Source organism: Pezoporus flaviventris, unplaced genomic scaffold, assembly GCF_033815535.1.
Source record: "Pezoporus flaviventris isolate CSIRO_AGI_PZ_B2104156 unplaced genomic scaffold, CSIRO_AGI_Pfla_v1 ptg000007l, whole genome shotgun sequence".
NCBI lineage: Eukaryota > Metazoa > Chordata > Aves > Psittaciformes > Psittacidae > Pezoporus > Pezoporus flaviventris.
In genome coordinates, this window is record NW_026892555.1 from 41,144,358 (window position 1) to 41,164,839 (window position 20,482).

General features: G+C 42.4%; 1 long non-coding RNA gene across 1 annotated transcript in view; it reads left to right on the forward strand.

Annotated features, from left to right (window-relative positions):
* LOC133266858 (uncharacterized) overlaps positions 1-20,482 on the forward strand; it is a 392,292-nt gene that overhangs the window by 156,777 nt on the left and 215,033 nt on the right. Inside the window, exon 2 of the long non-coding RNA XR_009742538.1 lies at positions 17,968-18,026. This is a non-coding gene — a long non-coding RNA (uncharacterized LOC133266858). The remainder of the gene's footprint in view (positions 1-17,967; positions 18,027-20,482) is intronic.

The window sequence follows — 20,482 nt, forward strand, 5'->3', positions numbered from 1 at the left end:
GAGATTTAGGACTGCAGACATATATTTGTGAAGATCTCCATAGTTTCATTCAGCATTCTTTTGTATTTCCAAGTGTAGTAGTTTATTCAAGTTCATGGGGAAAACAGAATCACTTGAAAATAATTTAGCAAAATCCAATTTCAAGGGCATAAAAATAGGTCAATGATTACACAGTAAACTTTCCATCTGTAACTACAATAATGCACAAACTTCTAATGAATATACATACATGTGTCAACGGAATATACTACTAGGCCAAATATAAACACAGAATGCTTACATGAAACTAATTACATTATATTTCCTTCTTATTAATTCCTGTAAACAACACTCAAAACACGATCTGAAAGCACTGATGTATAGCTCGATGGCTAATGTGTTATAGTTAAAAAATTATATGATTGTTAGAGAACCCAGAGGGGGAGCCAGGTTCTTTCATTCAACCTTTTAATGATTTATGTTTTTAGTTTTGCAGCACCTGACTGCAAATGGTTATTGTTAGACAGGCTTAATATTTCTCCTTTAGTCCAACTCACACATGTAAAGAACATCCAAATAATGACAACCTCCTGATAACATACAAGGTGTTTGGCTGTCATTCTAAAACTATGATAATCCTAATTACTGATATGGCATATGCAGATCGCATGAAGAAACTTCAGATAAGCAAATAAGGTCAAAGTACAGAGATATCGAATAGTGATGCTTTTTTTTTTTTTTGGTAGCCCTTGTATAAAAAGTTACTGGTAAAACTAGAAGGCAGACATTTCAGGGATAGTTGTAATGTATGGAATTTGATTTAGAGCTGATGGATGGACCACTCTGTGGATAAGGAGTTGGCTGGGTGGTTGCACTCAGAGATTTGTGGTCAATTTCCAAGTGGATACCAATGACAAGTGGTGTTCCTTAGGGACTGATATTAGGACTGGGTTATATTCCTCCTTTCCAGCCACCAAAAACTTCACCAGACCGCCATGACTTCTCAAATATGATAGATAATGGCTTGGCAATTACATCCACCAGTTCCCTTGGCACATGCAGATACATCTCATCGCTTCCTTTAACCTTGTCCAATCCTTTCATTCTTTTACAGCCTCTTTTTTCCTTTTTGTTTCACTTTACACAACAACACTAACCTTCTTCCATGTTCCAGAATAATCTATTTGTTTTCTACTTGCTGAACTTTCTGTTCAGTCATCATATGCTGTAGGAAATGAACTAGACAAACAGCAAGTTACAACTTCAGAAAAACATATTTCAGCTTGTCTGGGGCATTGCTTGGCAGGTTTCCATCAGAGAATGCTCTGGAGGTCAAAGAGCCTGGGTAGTTGTTTGATCTTCAAGGACATAATCCTCAATGCACTAATGCAGCCTATTTCAATTCACAGGAAATCAAACCAGCATGGCAGAGGGCCACTGAGGATGATCCTGGGGCTCTTGATGGAGCTCAGATGTAAAAGAAAGTGCACAAAAGGTAAAAACAGGGGTGGAATACTATTGCCTTTTCCCTTTCTCAGAAGTTAATTTGTTTTCAGAAAAATGTTTGCAATGACCATTGGAAAAAAAGTAAGGTATTTAATCTCATTAATCAACAGAATGAGGCTCCACAGATACAAAGAATAGGCTGGGAGATATGCCTGCTTGTACTCATGTTCTTCCATTCCTTTATATTTTCTCTATTCTCCCTAAGAAAACTTTCTGGCTTCCCAGAGTGTACTTAGCCCATCCAGCACAGGGCAAAGTTAATTTAACATGAATGAGTAGCATTTATATAGGGCTTTATATTCTGAAAGTATTTTGTAAATATTAACCAAGGTTATCTCAGTGAAATAAGTATCTAATTATCATCTTAATATTAGAGGTCCTCCTGCAGTGGCTGAGCTGAGGGACCTTGTCAATATGCTAAAAGATGTCAGGGAACCTAAGAGGAAGCAGGGCTGCTTGCTCCAGGCCCAACTGTTCAGGGACCTCAAGTGTCCTGCATAGCTTATGCAGGAAAGAAGGAGGTGCTAACCCAGGAAGCTGGGAACTAGTGACAAAAAAACAAACAAACAAACAAACAGAAAAAACAGAAAAAAAAAAAGAGGAAGTTACAGTTAAAAGCAAGGGGCTTCCTCCTAAATCTGATGTCCCCACCCAGAACCGCTTTGCTATCCTGCAGGGGGCTGATGAGGAAACACACTCACACAAGAAACAGCCAGCTGATGCACTGGTAAAGAAGGTCTCTACTGGTGCTGCCAGGAAAAAGTAGTGGACTCTACTTTCCAAGGCATAGAGGCACCCATCTGTTGGCCTGACCCAGTCTCAAGGGAGGTGTGTTGCTTACCAGGGACATGGATCAGGGATGTTGCAGAGAGGCTGCCTGATCTAGTAAGTCCCACTTGCTACGACCCACTTCTAGTGATTCATGTTGGTGCTAGTGATATAGACAGCAATAACCCAAAGAACGTGAAGCACTATAGAGCCCTGGGAGAGGTGGTTAGGGACTCTGGAGCTCATGTTGTCTTCTTGTCAATTCTCCAGGATACAGGGGAGGACTTTAAAAAGGCCAGGTGGATCTGGCAAGTTAATAAATGGTTAGAACAGTGGTGTCATAGTCAGGGGGTTGGGTATTTAGGACATGAGACTCAATTTGGGATGCCAGGTCTACTAGGTCTGGTGGCACTGGTCTAGGAAAGGGTTTTGGTAGGAGGTTTGCCAGGCTGGTCAAGAAAGCTTTAAATTAGCTGTGTTGGGGGAAGGGGGCATCATTCCATCCCAACGCAGCCAGTCAGCTTCCAGCACCTATAATAAATGCTTGGAGCAATGTAGAGATATCCCAGCCACTCCAGCCAATGAGCCGGCTTCAGCTGGAGCTCAGCTCAGATGCCTCTATACAAACGCCCATAGCAGGGGGAACAGACAAGAGGAATTAGAGATGTGAGCACTTCTACAGGGGTATGATATAATAGGCATCACAGAAACATGGTGGCATGGCTCCTATGACTGGAGTGTTGGAATGGAAGGTTAGAGGCTTTTTAGGAAAGACAGGCGCGGCAGGTGGGGAGGGGGAGTTGCCCTTTATGTTAGGGATAGGCTGGAGAGTATGGAACTGTGTCTGGGGACAGGTGAGCAGTCCACAGAGAGTTTGTGGATCAGGATTAAAGGGAATATAGCTATGGGAGACATTACTGTGGGGATCTGTTACAGACTGCCAGACCAAGAGGAATCTGTGGATGAAGCACTCCATAGACAGATAGGAACAGCCTCACACATTCAGGCCCTTGTTCACATGGAGGACTCCAACCACCCTGACATCTGTTGGAGTGATGGTAAAGCCTGGCACAAGCAATCCAGGCGGCTCCTCCATTGTGTGGAAGTCAACTTCCTTGTGCAAGTAATAGAGGAACTGACACAGAGAGATGTCATGCTTGACCTTGTGCTCACTAACAGGGAAGGGATGGCGGGAAATGTGACGTTACAGGGCAGTCTTAGTTGCAGTGATCATGAGATGGTGATTTTGAGATCCTCAGGACAATGAGAAGAGGGTGCAGCAAGCTCACTGCCCTGGAACTCAAGAGAGCAGACTTTCCCCTTCAGGAACCTGCTTAGGAAGGTTCCATGGGATACAGGCCTAGAGGGCAGAGGGGTGCAAGACTCTTGATTGATATTCAAGGATCACCTGCTACAAGCTGAGGAGTGTTGCATCCCAACTAGAAGGAAGTGCAGCAGGAGGGCCAGGAGACCTCCTTGGATGGATAAGGAGCTGCTGAGGAAAATTCAAAGGAAAAAAGAGGCTTATAAGGACAGACGGCCTGGGAAGAATACGGGGATGTTGTCCGAGAAGCTAGGGACCAGGTTAGGAAAGCTAAGGCCCAGTTAGAATTAAACTTGGCTAGGGATGTTAAGGATAACAGGAAGGGATTCTATAGGTACACAGCGACTAAAAGAAAGACTAAGGACAGTGTACGCCTCCTCCAGAAGCTATCAGGAGACCTCGCTATGCTAGGCTTGGAGAAGGCTGAGGTTCTGAATGATTTCTTTGCCTCGGTCTTCACTGGCAAAGGCTCTGACCACGCCACCCAAGTCTTGGAAGGCAGACGCAGGGACTGTGAGAATGAAAACCCTGGGCCCCCTGTAGAAGAAGATCTGGTTTGAGACCATCTTTAGAATCTGAACGTACACAGGTCCGTGGGACCTTAGGAAATCCATCCACGGGTCCTGAAAGAGCTGGCAAGTGAAGTTGTTAAGCTACTTCCCATCATATTTGATGTGAAGTCAGGTGAAGTTGTCGACGACTGGAAAAAGGCAAATATAACCCCCATTTTCAAGAAGGGGAAAATTGATAACCCGGGGAATTACAGACCAGTCAGTCTCACCTCTGTGCCTGGCAAAATCTTGGAGCAGATTCTCCTGGAAGGCATGCTAAGGCACATGAAAAACAACAAGGTGCTTGGTGACAGCCAGCATGGCTTCACTAAGGGGAAATCCTGCCTGACCAATTTGGTGGCCTTCTGTGATAGGGCTACAGAACTGATGGACAGGGGTAGAGCAGTTGATGCCATCTACCTGGATGTGTGCAAAGCATTCGACACTGTCCCACACGAAATCCTTGTCTCTACATTGGAGACACATCAATTTGATAGGTGGACCACTCAGTGGATAAAGAACTGGCTGGATGGCCACATGCAGAGAGCTGTCGTCAATGGCTCAATGTCCGGCTGGAGAACAGTAATGAGTGGTGTCCCTCAGGGATCTGTGTCGGGACCGGTCTTGTTCAACATCTTTGTCGGTGACATGGACAATGGGATTGAGTGCGCCCTCAGCAAGTTTGCCGATGGCACCAAGCTGTGTGGTTTGGTTGATACCTTGGAGGGAAGGAATGCCATCCAGAGGGACCTTGACATGCTTGTGAGGTGGGCTGATACCAACCTTATGAAGTTTAACCATGCCAAGTGCAAGGTCCTACACCTGGGTGGGAGCAATCCCAGGCACAGGTACAGGTTGGGCAGAGAAAAGATTCAGAGCAGCCCTGTGGAGAAGGAACTGTGGGTGCTGGTCTATGAGAAAATGAACATGAGCCAGCTTTGCTGTGTGCTCGCAGCCCAGAAAGCCTGGGCTGCATCAAAAGGAGCGTGACCAGCAGGTCGAAGGAGGTGATCCTGCCCCTCTACTCTGCTCTTGTGAGACCTCACTTGGAGTATTGTGTACAGTTCTGGTGTCCTCAACATAAAAAGGGCGTGGAACTGTTGGAACAAGTCCAGAGGAGGGCCACGAGGATGATGAGGGGACTGGAGCACCTCCTGTATGATGATAAACTGAGAAAGTTGGGGCTGTTCAGCCTGTTGAAGAGAAGGCTGCATGGAGACCTCATAGCAGCCTTCCAGTATCTGAAGGGGAGCAATAGGGATGCTGGGGAGGGACTGTTCATTAGGGACTGTAGTGATAGGACAAGTGGCAACGGGTTCGAACTTAAGCGGGGGAAGTTTAGATTGGATATAAGGGAGAAGTTCTTTACTGCGGTGGTGGTGAGGTAATGGAATGGGTTGCCCAGGGAGGTTGCTAATGCTCCATTGCTGGTGGTGTTCAAGGCCAGGTTGCACAGGGCCTTGGGTGACATCACAGTATCACAGTATCACAGTATGCTAGAGATTGGAAAGGACCTCGAAAGATCATCTAGTCCAATCCCCCTGCCGGAGCAGGAACACCTAGATAAGGTTACACAGGAATGTGTCCAGGCAGGTTTTGAATGTCTCCAGGGAAGGAGACTCCACAACCTCCCTGGGCAGCCTGTTCCAGTGTTCTGTCACCCTCGCTGAGAAGAAGTTTCTTCTCAAGTTTAAGTGGAACCTCTTGTGTTCCAGTTTGTACCCGTTACCCCTTGTCCTATCATTGTTTGCCACTGAGTAGAGCCTGGCTGGCTCCATCCTCATGACACTCCCCCTTTATATATTTATATACACTAATAAGGTCACCCCTCAGTCTCCTCTTCTCTAGAGACCCAGCTCCCTTAGTCTTTCCTCATAAGGGAGATGCTCCACTCCCTTAATCATCTTAGTTGCCCTGCACTGGACTCTCTCCAGCAGCTCCCTGTCCTTCTTGAACCGAGGGGCCCAGAACTGGACACAATATTCCAGATGCGATCTCACCAGGGCAGAGTAGAGGGGAAGGAGGACCTCCCTCGACCTACTAACCACCGCCCTTCTAATACACCCCAGGATGCCATTGGCCTTCTTGGCCACAAGGGCACAGTGTTGGCTCATGGTCATCCTGTCGTCCACTAGGACCCCCAGGTCCCTCTCCCCTACACTGCTCTCTTGCAGGTCGTTCCCCAACCTGTACTGGAACCTGGGGTTGTTCCTGCCGAGACGCAGGACTCTGCACTTTCCCTTGTTATATTTCATCAAGTTATTCCCTGCCCAACTCTCCAGCCTGTCCAGGTCTCGCTGGATGGCAGCACAGCCTTATGGCGTGTCAGCCACTCCTCCCAGCTTAGTGTCATCAGCAAACTTGCTGATAGTACACTCAATTCCCTCATCTAAATCATTGATGAATATATTAAATAATACTGGTTTAGTGTGAGGTGTCCCTGCCGATGGCAGGACGTTTGGAACTTGATGATCTTAAGGTTCTTTCCAACTCTAACTCTTCTATGATTCTATGATACTATTCTATGATTTTTTGATTATATGATATGGGGAAACAGAAAGCAATAAACTAAGTGTGCTGTCAGGATCACACAGAAACTGAATAATAGAGCTACTAATACAGGTGAGGAGGCTCACAGTCTCAGTTTCATACTTGGACAATGTCGACTACCTTCTACTCAAAGCAGGATCCATCCAATGTTGAAGGCCAGGGCCAGGAACAGGAAATAGAGAATTGCACTGGCTACTCAAAATGTAAAAGTTTAATGAAACAGTGTTTGCTGATTAGCATTTTCCTCTATTATAACATCCTGGAATACTTCCTGGAACAATATGAACATACAATGTCTTTCACTAGACAACTCTTCATTTATCAAGCAGTGTTGTGGTTTAAACCCAGTCAGGTAATTCGTTCACTCACCCCCCCCTTCTTTCCCTCCCCCTACTCCTGGAGGGACGGAGAGGAGAATCGAAAAGAATGCAACTCCCATGGGTTGAGATAAGAACAGTTTAGTAACTAAGGTATAACACAAATCACTGCTGCTACCACCGATGATAATAATGATAAAGGAAATAACAAGGGAAGAGAATACAACACCTCAGCACCAACCGACCGATCACTCGCCCCCCAAGCCCGACCAAGCTCCGACCGATACCTCCTCCAACCCTGCAGTTTCCCAGCCCTTCCGGCTAACTCCCAGTTACCTCCTGGGCATGACGTGCTGTGGTATGGAATACCTCTTTGGTCAGTTTGGGTCAGGTGTCCTGTCTCTGCTTCCTCCTGGCTTCCCCTCCCCGCTGGCAGAGCATGAGGCTCACAAAGTCCTTGGCCAAACCAAAATATCCTTGTTATCAGCTCTGTTCCAAGCTGAAAGTCAAAACACTGCACTACACTAGCTACCAAGAAGGAGAAAAAATGACTGCTACTGCTGAACCCAGGACAAGCAGATACTACCAACCGTACAGGGATGCTTGAAACTACTGCCTTTATAATTCTTGTCTCCTCTACCAGAGATAATTGCTTGGACACATGAAACTCCGCATGATGCCACACTATTGATCACTTGACAAAGAACGAGGAAGACATACAACCTCATTCTTTGAAGTATTTTTTTCTGAATAATGAATAATATGCTAAAAATTCATATGCATTTAAAAAAATTTAGAGCATCTATGAATCTGTAGCAGTCATTAGTTGAAATTTGATACTAGACATGTCTGGCACAGATGTTGTTTTTTAAGAAGTTGTGTATTAATATTAACGAAGAAGCCATAGCTGAAATACAGTTATTGTAATTTTGGAATTCATTTGTTGTTCTCTATAAATAATTTACTCTGAAAAGATTTTTCTAATTCATTTGATTTTTTTTTTTAACCAGAAAAAATATCAGTAACTTCATTTTAAATAATTATTAACAAAGAAGCCAGCAAGAATTGACAGCATTTGTACTCTTTAAAACTGAGAATACTGTTCTTACAATTCTAGTCAAGAAACATTGTCCTCACTTTGACAATCAATGGAAATGTTATCAATTGTATCAGTGAAGTACCACAATATTATTTTTATTTTTCAATGCCTATAGGTAAAATGAGATTCAGTTGATTTGCACTGAGAAATGCAAATGCAAAATTGCTTATTTTTATTCCTGTTAAGCTTGTTTCATCAAGTAATGAAAAAGGTGTTATAAAACTTTAAATAAAGATATTTATAATACTAAGTGCTAGCATTAACTTCAGTAGTTGTATGAGTAAGTAAGTATGCTTCAATGTTCAATTTTAATGACAAATATTTAGGTTTTAAGTGTAGACAAACCCACCGTAAAGCAACTATTGATGCTCACATTTGTTTTGACATTTTCTTGTGTTTTAAAATGTTTTTATATTTTAAATTTAAATTTATCTATTTTTACATTTTCCTCATGTATTATTTCTGTTTTTATCAGAAAGATCTTATAACTGACTTCGGACGTGAAGCTCTACTGGTTTGACTTCTGTGATCATTAGAAACATAGTGCCTTAACTAAGCCTTTGTCTTAGTGAGCACCTTACTTATTTGATTTTGTCTGTTGTGTTTGCTTTTATAAAAGAACAGATAACCTTCCAGTATCTTACATATTTTTTCTTCCTAAAAACTGCCAACAGCAGATTGAAAGAGAATCTGAATGTAGGAAAATTCCTGAAATATTCCTGCAACTCATTTTTATTTCAGTCATGACAATAATGTTTACCTCAACCAGCATTTAATCCTTACCAGATGTCTACTATCAAAAGAGTAAACATTTTTTTACTGTAATAGCTTTATAATTGCATTTTATTCAATTAGTGTAAAAAGTTTCTTTAAAACCACCTTGTATAGAAAAGTAATCTTACATGCTGTATGATTTATGTAAGAGTTACTGAAGTGAATACCAATTATGGCTTATTTAAAAAAAACTGACCATTCAAATGTCTGGAGTGTCTGATTCAGGGATGGGGGAAAAGGTTAGGGGAAGAGCTCTCAGTTTTCTTTAAATATGAAGTTTAAAAAGCTCAACACAGTCTGTAATCTTTGAAAAATGCTACCTTGCAAAGTTCCCTCCCATTATTGATAAAAAACACACTAACCTTATTCTTTTAGTTATTGAATCAGGAGAGATGAATGGTCATTGTTACTACCATATTCCATTTATGAGAAATGTAAAGAGGGAACTATAATAACTGGAGGACATTAGTAGCTGTTCTTTGTTTTCCCATCAGACTCAGAAAAATCTACAAAGGATGCTGGCAAGCCAAATCTGTGGAGCCAAAGCATTATTGAATAATCTCAGTCAAAGGACAGCTGCTGAAGCAGTACTTTGGGGAATCAAAAAATGATGCATACTGATGTAGAGCACTAGAGGTATTTTGTTAGCAGCTTTGAAATATATTTGAAGTAGATTATGGTCTTGTCGGTCCACTACTTCATCCATGAGATATAGAAATATTGTTTCATCCTCTTTTAACAAGCAATATCTTAAATCAAATGTTTCTTGTTAGTACCATAAAATGAAGAACTGATGTTGTTGAAAGAGCCATGACAGCTTAATAATGTGAGGGTGTGTTTGTTGGCTGAGGGTACTGAATGTTGTGAAAACATTATGAAGTTAGGCACCTCACAGGACAATGTTCTCAAAAATAATTCAGAGAAATGCCTGGGAAATTTTTACTTTTGGGAAAATGACTTGAGATTTTTCATGCCCAGCCTCACATTTCCTGACTACAGTCAATGGATTTAGGGTAAGTTTGTATAATGTACTGCAAAAGCAGGATTTTTTTTTTTTTAAATAGTGCTGTTAAGCCATTTCCAAGAAAACTTTATATTCCAAATTTTTTATAGCTTTTGCTTCTTACTTGATTTATTTATTTTGGGATGAGACTTTATACACTCTCTGTGTATAAGACACTGACTTGTGTACATAGAAAAATGAATCTACACATCTTCCTCACTACACTTTTACATAAGAATAATATATTCAGCCGTTGCTCATGCACATTTATTATTTTTGCTTTTGGATTTAAACTCCAAATGTAGGTGCACATCATGGGTGCTTTAATGGTACCTTGCTTGCTATTAAGGTAGCCAGACTTACTAGCAAACTAACACACCAGATAAGTTCTTCTACTTGCAAAGAGAAATTACTTGTATGGATTGAGATCTACCAGCAAGACGACCATTTGTAAAGACAGGCTTTCTTCCATTTATCTGCACCTAGATACTTACATACAAAGATCTCTCGCTCTTTTACTATATGTAAACAACAAGATAGATTCATAATGCATGTTAAATACATACACTTCTGCTAGTTGTATTTAATCAAACAACTTCGCAGAATTTTGGAACTGATTAAAATAAGCTTGTAAACAGTCTTTGCACTAAAGAGTTGAGTAATACTGTGCTTAATCTCCTGCATCTCTGTTGGTTTCTGACAAATTTTTAGATATTTGCACAAAACCTGACAATGCTTGGTGGTATTTTGGTCCTTTTTTTAATGTATGACAAAGCTTGAACGAATTCAGCAGGCTTTAATAGATATAACTTGCCATAAATGTTTTTAGAAAAAAAATATGTATTATGTACTCTGGTGTAAACAGTGCTCTGTATGTACATTATTATATTTTTCTACATTTAGCATTCTGTAGTGTACCTACACTTACACAAAAATATATAGATGCTAAAGGAACAGAATTTGTTATTAGTATACTGACAAGCCAAATTCATCAGAAAAATGGTCAAATAAATCTTCTATTTCTCAGTAAACACAGTTTAAAAGATTACATTTTCTTTAACTAGATGCGTATTTAACTAACGGTGTTTTGCTATTAATAGGATGGTCGCCTTGCATGTCAATTGAAAACTGTGATTTTCATTTAAAATTTAGAATTAGAGAAAACATTTTGTTTTCTGTTATTTTGCTCTTATTGCATGGAAGTTTTAAGTGAGGGTAATGCACATGATATTTGACTACTTTTAAAAGTTAATTAAATGTTTTCAAGTAACTTCAGTAACAAATAAGAGTATTAGAACACCTTAGTCGTAGATCATAACAATATTTTACAATTCATGTTATTTAACCATGAGATAATCATGAAATATGTCATGAAAATTCCTATGGCTAATAAAGCAAAATCTGACACTAGTCAAGGTATTTGTGCAACCTTTTTAAAACACAAAGGAGCCACAGTGGAGAATAGACACAATAAGGAGAGAATGTGATAATGAATACATTTTGTTTTAAAATAATATTGGCATGATGAAAATATGCAATCTCACTCCAAGAGCAAATGACCTTTTATTCATAGAATCATAGAATCATAGAATCGTTAGGGTTGGAAAGGACCTTAAGATCATCTAGTTCCAACCCCCCTGCCATGGGCAGGGATACCTTACGCTAAATCATATCACCCAAGGCCTTGTCCAACCTGGCCTTGAACACTGCCAGGGATGGAGCATTCACAACCTCCCTGGGCAACCGATTCCAGTGCCTCACCTCTTCTCAAAATGCTTTTTATTCCAGCTGAAAAGTAGGACAATCAACACCTTTCTTCTTAGGAGTGCAATCAAACATAATAACAACATTACTATGAGAATTTCCTCTTAAAAGCAATGAAATATGCATGAAAATATTTTTTGGAACTTTTTTTCCAACAAAATAATATGTAATAATTAATATTCATTATTTTCTTTGAAGCAGTGGGGTGTGCAGCTGTTTAAAGCTGTTTGTTTTGTTTTGTTTTGTTTTATAATAAAGACATTGGAAATAACAACATTGTCCATCTCTCTTTCAAGAAATCTGAAATCAATATTATGTCATCAATGGCATATGATTGTGTGTCTTTCCAAAAATAATTTTTCCAGTAAGAAAATACTTTCTTTTGTTTCAGTTATTTCAAAATATTTTTTTTTGTTGCAATTCTTTCTCCTTCTACCAGTAGAAAAAATTGTGGTGTTTTTTTCAGCTACCATAAACTGGAATCTTTAATTAGGAATTCTTAGAAAGTTCACTGGAGACTTCTCCGTTTATTACAGATAATCTTTCTTCCAACCTGAATGTTGACCAGATTATATAGAAGCATTGCTTACACAAAAATAACTATTTTTTCCCAATTAATTACTTTATTGACGTTATCACCAACCTTTTGCTCCCATTTGTGTCTATGAGATCTCTAAAAGAGACAGTTTTGCTTTCTGAATAGTTACTACTTTAATACTTAAGGTTTTAAGTTATAATCCCAATGAGAGGAGAAAACGTGATCATTTCCTAATTTGGAATGTGAATTTTGTAAATATCAATCTGTTTTCAAAAGAACTATACTGTTAGAAACATAGTTGTTATCTTTTTGGTATTTAATGTGCTGTCTTTGCTCTTCTACTTACTCTGATAGAGAGCTAACATCAATGAAATTGCTTGGCAACAGTGTGATCTCAATGCAAAATACCGGTATGTATTTTTTCTCGTAATACTATCTGGATAATAATAATTTTAGCTTTTTTCCTGGTTATTATCTTGGCATGCTTAACTGTTGGATGTTCTTTCATGGTGAATTTGCTTAAAAGGACAGCTGAGGGTCAGGCAGCTGATTTCCTCTCTTGTGTGTCTAAACGTTATTTTTTTTTTTTGGTAGGATCTTCTCTGTGGATAGCTTCTCTTTTATTCATATGTTAAAAAGCTGTTGGACAAAAAGCATTTCTAAGACGCTTGATAGCAAGGCTTCAATTCTTTTTAAATCCCTTCATAAGAAGAAACCACTAGCACTATGTCTGAAACATTTAGGATCACAAAAGAGACAATTAAGATAATGCATTTTTACGCTTAGCATTACTGTTTATGTTTATTTTGCCATTTAATTAGTACATACTGCAAAATGCCAAATATAGCATATAACTGAAATCATAGAATCATAGAATGGTTGGGGTTGGAAAGCACCTTGAGATCATTTATTTCCAACCCCTCTGCCATAGGTAGGGGCACATCACACTAGACCAGATTTCTCAAGGCCTTGTCCAACCTGGTCTTGAACACTGCCAGGGATGGAGCATTCACAACTTCCGTGGAAGTTCCATTCCAGTGCCTCACCACCCTCACGGTAAAGAATTTGTGTGTTTCTCGTTCAGCAATGTCCAGGGCCAGCTGGATGGCTTTCACCTCTGCAAATTGACTCGATTCACCCTCTCCGTCAGCAGTTTCTGCAACTTGTCGTCCAGGACTCCATACAGCTGCCTTCCATCTCCGATGCTTTCCCACAATACGGCAGGACCCATCAGTAAACAAGGCATACTGCTTTTCACTTTCTGACAGTTTATTATATGGTGGGGCCTCTTCAGCGTGCACCGACTCCTCCTCTGGTGACATTCCGAAATCTTTGCCCTCTGGCCAGTCCATGATGACTTCTAGAATGCCTGGACGACTGGGATTTCCTATTCGAGTTCGTTGTGTAATTAGTGCAGCCCATTTACTCCATGTAGCATCAGTTGCATGATGTGTAGAGGAGACCCTGCCTTTGAACATCCAGCCCAGCACGGGCAGCCGGGGTGCCAGGAGGAGCTGTGCTTCAGTGCCAATCACTTCCGAAGCAGCTCGAACCCCTTCATAGGCTGCCAGTATCTCTTTCTCAGTTGGGGTATAGCTGGCCTCAGATCCTTTATATCCCCGACTCCAAAAGCCGAGGGGTCGACCTCGAGTCTCCCCTGGAGCTTTCTGCCAGAGGCTCCAGGTAGGACCGTTCTCCCCAGCTGCAGTGTACAGCACATTTTTTACATCTGGTCCGGTCCGGACTGGTCCAAGGGCTACTGCATGAACTATCTCGCGTGTAATTTGCTCAAAGGCTTGTTGCTGCTCAGGGCCCCATTTAAAATCATTCTTCTTCCTGGTCACATGATAGAGAGGGCTTACAATCGAACTGTAATTTGGGATGTGCATTCTCCAGAACCCCACTGCACCCAAGAAAGCTTGCGTTTCTTTCTTATTAGTTGGTGGACACATTGCTGTTATCTTGTTGATCACATCTGTGGGGATCTGTCTACGTCCATCTTGCCATTTTATTCCCAAGAATTGAATCTTCTGTGCAGGTCCCTTGACCTTACTCCATTTTATGGCAAAACCGGCTTTCAGCAGGATTTGGATTATTTTCCTCCCTTTCTCAAAAGCTTCTTCCGCTGTATCTCCCCACACAATAATGTCATCAATGTATTGCAGGTGTTCTGGAGCTTGCCCCTGTTCCAGTGCAGTCTGGATCAGTCCATGGCAAATGGTAGGGCTGTGTTTCCACCCCTGGGGCAGTCGGTTCCAAGTGAACTGGACACCCCTCCAAGTAAAAGCAAACTGTGTCCTGCACTCTGCTGCCAAAGGAATTGAGAAAAATGCATTGGCAATATCAATCGTGGCATACCACTTGGCTGCCTTTGACTCTAGTTCACACTGAAGTTCTAGCATGTCCGGTACGGCAGCACTCAACAGTGGTGTGACTTCATTCAGGCCACGATAGTCTACTGTTAGTCTCCATTCTCCGTTAGACTTTTGCACTGGCCATATGGGGCTATTAAAGGGTGAGCGGGTCCTGCTGATCACCCCCTGACTCTCCAGTCTACGGATCAGCTGATGGATGGGAATCAGGGAGTCTCGGTTGGTGCGATATTGCCGCCGGTGCACTGTTATGGTCGCAATTGGCACTTGTTGTTCTTCAACTTTCAACAACCCCACAGCAGAGGGATCTTCTGAGAGACCAGGCAAGGTGGACAGCTGCTCAATTTCCTCAGTCTCCAAAGCAGCAATACCAAAAGCCCACCGGTACCCTTTTGGGTCTTTGAAGTACCCTCTCTTGAGGTAGTCTATGCCGAGAATGCATGGAGCCTCTGGACCAGTCACAATAGGGTGCTTTTGCCATTCCCTCCCAGTCAGGCTGATTTCAGCCTCCAGCACAGTCAACTCTTGGGTTCCTCCTGTCACTCCAGAAATATAGATGGGTTCCACCCCTTGACAGCTTGATGGCATCAGGGTACACTGTGCACTGGTATCTACTAGAGCCTTATACTTCTGTGGGACTGATGTGCCAGGCCATCTGATCCACACAGTCCAGTAAATCCGATTGTCCTCTACCTCCACCTGGCTGGAGGCAGGGCCCCTCTAATGGTCATCACAGCGTTGGACACTTAAGTCATGGTAAAAGGGATTATTCTTCGTTATCACAGGAGATGGAGTAAAATCAGCTCTTCCACTCCATATGGGAAATTGCTCACCAGAGACTGAAGCCGTAGCTCTCATGGGACGATCAGTCTTGGCCCTTGCTCCCCTCTTCAGTTCACTCACCCTTTCCTCCAAAGCTGAAGTAGGTTTTCCATCCCACTTTGTCATGTCTTCTCCTTGATCCTGCAGGTAAAACCATAGGTACCCCGTGGCGTATACCTCCTGTATCATGTGTTCATGGTCCTCCTCTGGACTTGCTCCAACAGCTCCATGTCCTTCTTATGTGGGGGGCACCAGAAATGTATACACAAAGTAGGGCATGATGAGAGCAGAGCAGAGGGGCAGGATCACCTCCTTCCACCTGCTGGTTATGCTCTTTTTGATGAAGCCAAGGATACGGTTGGCTTTCTGGGCTGCAAGCACACACTGAATCTGGCTTATGTTAAATTTCATGTTGACCAACACCCTCAAGTCTTTCTCCTCAGTGCTGCTCTGAATCTCTTCTCTACCCAACCTGTAGCTGTGCCTGGGATTACTCTGACCCAGGTGTAGAACCTTGCACTTGGCGTGGTTAAACTTCATGAGGTTGGCATCAGCCCACCTCACAAGTGTGTCAAGGTCCCTCTCGATGGCATTCCTTCCCTCCAGCTTATCAGCTGAACCACACAGCTTGATGTAATTGGCAGACTTGCTGTGGGTGCTTGCAATTCCACTGTTCATGTCAGCGATGAAGATGTTGAACAAGACCGGTCCCAACACCAATCTCTGAGGGACACTACTCATTACTGCTCGCCACCTGGACATTGAGCTGTTGACCACAACTCTTTGTGTGCAGCCATCCAGCCAGTTTTTATTCCATTGTGTGGAAGACAACTTCCTTGTGCAAGTAATAGAGGAACTGACACAGAGAGATGTCATGCTTGACCTTGTGCTCACTAACAGGGGAGGGATGGTGGGAAATGTGACGTTACAGGGCAGTCTTAGTTGCAGTGATCATGAGATGGTGATTTTGAGATCCTCAGGACAATGAGAAGAGGGTGCAGCAAGCTCACTGCCCTGGAATTCAAGAGAGCAGACTTTGGCCTCTTCAGGAACCTGCTTAGGAAGGTTCCATGGGATACAGCCCTAGAGGGCAGAGGAGCCCAGGACTCTTGATTGATATTCAAGGATCACCTGCTACAAGCTGAGGAGTGTTGCATCCCAACTAGAAGGAAGTGCAGCAGGAGGGCCAGGAGACCTCCTTGGATGGATAAGGAGCTGCTGAGGAAAATTCAAAGGAAAAAAGAGGCTTATAAGGACAGACGGCCTGGGAAGAATACGGGGATGTTGTCCGAGAAGCTAGGGACCAGGTTAGGAAAGCTAAGGCCCAGTTAGAATTAAACTTGGCTAGGGATGTTAAGGATAACAGGAAGGGATTCTATAGGTACACAGCGACTAAAAGAAAGACTAAGGACAGTGTACGCCTCCTCCAGAAGCTATCAGGAGACCTCGCTATGCTAGGCTTGGAGAAGGCTGAGGTTCTGAATGATTTCTTTGCCTCGGTCTTCACTGGCAAAGGCTCTGACCACACCACCCAAGTCTTGGAAGGCAGACGCAGGGACTGTGAGAATGAAAACCCTGGGCCCCCTGTAGAAGAAGATCTGGTTTGAGACCATCTTTAGAATCTGAACGTACACAGGTCCGTGGGACCTTAGGAAATCCATCCACGGGTCCTGAAAGAGCTGGCAAGTGAAGTTGTTAAGCTACTTCCCATCATATTTGATGTGAAGTCAGGTGAAGTTGTCGATGACTGGAAAAAGGGAAATATAACTCCCATTTTCAAGAAGGGGAAAATGGATGACCTGGGGAATTACAGACCAGTCAGTCTCACCTCTGTGCCTGGCAAAATCTTGGAGCAGATTCTCCTGGAAGGCATGCTAAGGCACATGAAAAACAACAAGGTGCTTGGTGACAGCCAGCATGGCTTCACTAAGGGGAAATCCTGCCTGACCAATTTGATGACTTTCTATGATGGGGCTACGGAGCTGAAGGACAGGGGTAGACAGTTAATGTCATCTACCTGGACTTGTGCAAAGCGTTATACACTTCCCACACAACATCCTTGTCTCTAAATTGGAGAGACACAAATTTGATAGGTGGACCATTCGGTGGATAAAGAACTGGTTGGATGGCCACATGCAGAGAGCTGTCGTCAATGGCTCAATGTCCAGTTGGCAACCAGTAATGAGTGGTGTCCCTCAGGGATCTGTGTCAGGACTGGTCTTGTTCAGCATCTTTGTCGGTGACAGGGACAATGGGATTGAGAGCTCCCTCAGCAAGTTTGCCGATGACAGCAAGCTGTGTGGTTCTGTTGATACGCTGGAGGGAAGGAATGCCATCGAGAGGGACGTTGACAAACTTGTGAGGTGGGCTGATGCCAACCTTATGGAATTTGACCATGCCAAGTGCAAGGTCCTACACCTGGGTGGGAGCAATCCCAGGCACAGGTACAGGTTGGGCAGAGAAGAAATTCAGAGCAGCCCTGTGGAGAAGGAACTGTGGGTGCTGGTCTATGAGAAAAGGAACATGAGCCAGCTTTGCTGTGTGCTAGCAGCCCAGAAAGCCTGGGCTGCATCAAAAGGAACGTGACCAACAGGTCGAAGGAGGTGATCCTGCCCCTCTACTCTGCTCTCGTGAGACCTCACTTGGAGTATTGTGTGCAGTTCTGGTGTCCTCAACATAAAACGGACATGGAAATGTTGGAACAAGTCCAGAGGAGGGCCACGAGGATGATGAGGGGACTGGAGCACCTCCTGTATGATGATAAGCTGAGAAAGTTGGGGCTGTTCAGCCTGTTGAAGAGAAGGCTGCATGGAGACCTCATAGCAGCCTTCCAGTATCTGAAGGGGAGCAATAGGGATGCTGGGGAGGGACTGTTCATTAGGGACTGTAGTGATAGGACAAGTGGCAACTGGTTCGAACTTAAGCGGGGAAAGTTTAGATTGGGTATAAGGGAGAAGTTCTTTACTGCAATGGTGGTGGGGTACTGGAATGGGTTGCCCAGGGAGGCTGTGAATGCTTCATCCTGGCGGTGTTCAAGGCCAGGTTGCACAGGGCCTTTGGTGACATGTTTTAGTGTGACGTGTCCCTGCCCATGGCAGGACGTTTGGAACTTGATGATGTTAAGTTCATTTCCAACCCTAACTATTCTATGATTCTATGAGAGAAGAATATTCAATGTGGATGTTTCCACCTCTATATCTCTTGTAGTTTGATTCTGAAATCTCATTTTGGTTGACGATAGACTTAAGTGCTTTCCAGTGAATTCCCTTAATGGAACTCAAATCACAATCTTTTTTACAGTAGGCCAAAAATAATGCATTTGTTTTGCAAACTTCAATGCACACAACCTTTTCTCTGTCAGCAACATTTTGTCTTGTTTGAATCAGGAATTTTAATATTATTTTCTCTCAATTGGTACTGGTATTTTTATTATTGTTTATTTTGTAACACCCAGAGGTCACTGCCACGGTTTTAGGAAGAGTGAAAATACAAAGTACTACATGATCCATGTAGTCCTGAGAATTGAAAAGAAAAGGAACAGAGGGCTCAAGGGAAATTGAAGACTGATGCTGAGCATGGGTAATGGTCTTATTAACTTTCTTCTTTTCCTGGCTCAATGGAGAGCAGCACAGTGAAAAGTATGGGAAGACATAAACAAAGTAAGAATGCCATCTTCCATTTGTGTATGCCATAGATATATACTGAAATGTCTATTCATGTATACATGTACATGTGAACATACATGCATACAAATATATATACACATATATCTACATATGTCATACCTATCATCAAATTTACTAAAGTTCATCAAAAATACACAGTTTTCCACCTCCAGGTAACTAACGAAAATCTTTCAGGAAATGAATCTTGAAATAGTATTTAAAAGAAAATGGAAGGGAAACATCACAAAACTGTTTGTGAAACACATTACATCAATGCCTTGTGAATGCTGTGGTGGATAATAGAGTAGGTATTTGTGAAGTGGGAAACCAGATGCCTAGCCTTGTGCCCCTGTATAAATCAAGAGTTTGAATGCAGAGAATAAAAAGTAAAATAACGATAGAGTGACCTGAAAGTGAAGAAAAGAAGCTTAAATTTGTTATAGAAGGAAAAAAGAAAGGATATGTATGTATTTAGAATGACAAGGTGTTGTGTGACTGACAAGATTTTAGGATTTTTTTCTTTCATTGTTAGTAGCTAATGGATCTCAGCAATAAAAGGAGCCAGAGATAACAGGAGGTTGCAGAAACTGAAATTAGAGACCTAACCTTCATATCTGTATGGGAGAAAAAAGGATTTTAGAAGATTATTTTTGTGCATTTTGATAGAAAAGAAAAAAAAAAAGAAAGGTCTGCTTAGAATGATCTGGAGTCAAAATATAAGGCAAGCAATGCAGACGGACTGTGGAAGCAAAGGCGAACTTCAGAAACAGGACCAACAGGAAGACACTTCATAGTGGAAAGCAGAGACAAGTGTTAGAACAAACAGCTTGAGCATGTACAAGTCCAAGGTACAAAGCAGTGGTTCAGGCAAAGAGTAAAATCAAGTGCAAGAGCTCAGCCACAATCTACTTGCCCCTTAGACAGTCAAGAGACTCCAGTTTCCTGATATACCTGACCAGGGAGGAAGAAAGTGGGTAAACCTAAGCTCTTTACACAAGTGACTTGTTGGGCCTTTAGTCGTTGACAGAGATAGAAGAGTGGCATCTCCAGAGTGGGTATTATAATCTGACCAAGATTAACCTAAAAAGCAATTAAAAGAGGATGTAAACTGATAACCTAGAAATGCAGGTGAAGGAAGAGGCTGCTCCTCTGGCAAAGGGAACCACAACAATGAAGCTGAAGAGAAAGCCAGGATTTGGTCAGTTTACCATCTGGTTACTGGCAGGGACATCATTCAGTTACCCAGGATGGTCACAGGTGAAAGCTGAATCATTGCAAACTACTGAGATTTGCTCTAAAAATGATAATATTACAGCTTTATTGACCCTACAGACATAGTGGGTGCAGTGTGTAGCGACAATGGCCACTGTGGCCACAACTGTGCTTTAAAGCCTTTTGTTACTGTGGTACTTCTTGCAGTCAGAATTTGCTATTTTTTTCCTCTAAGGGA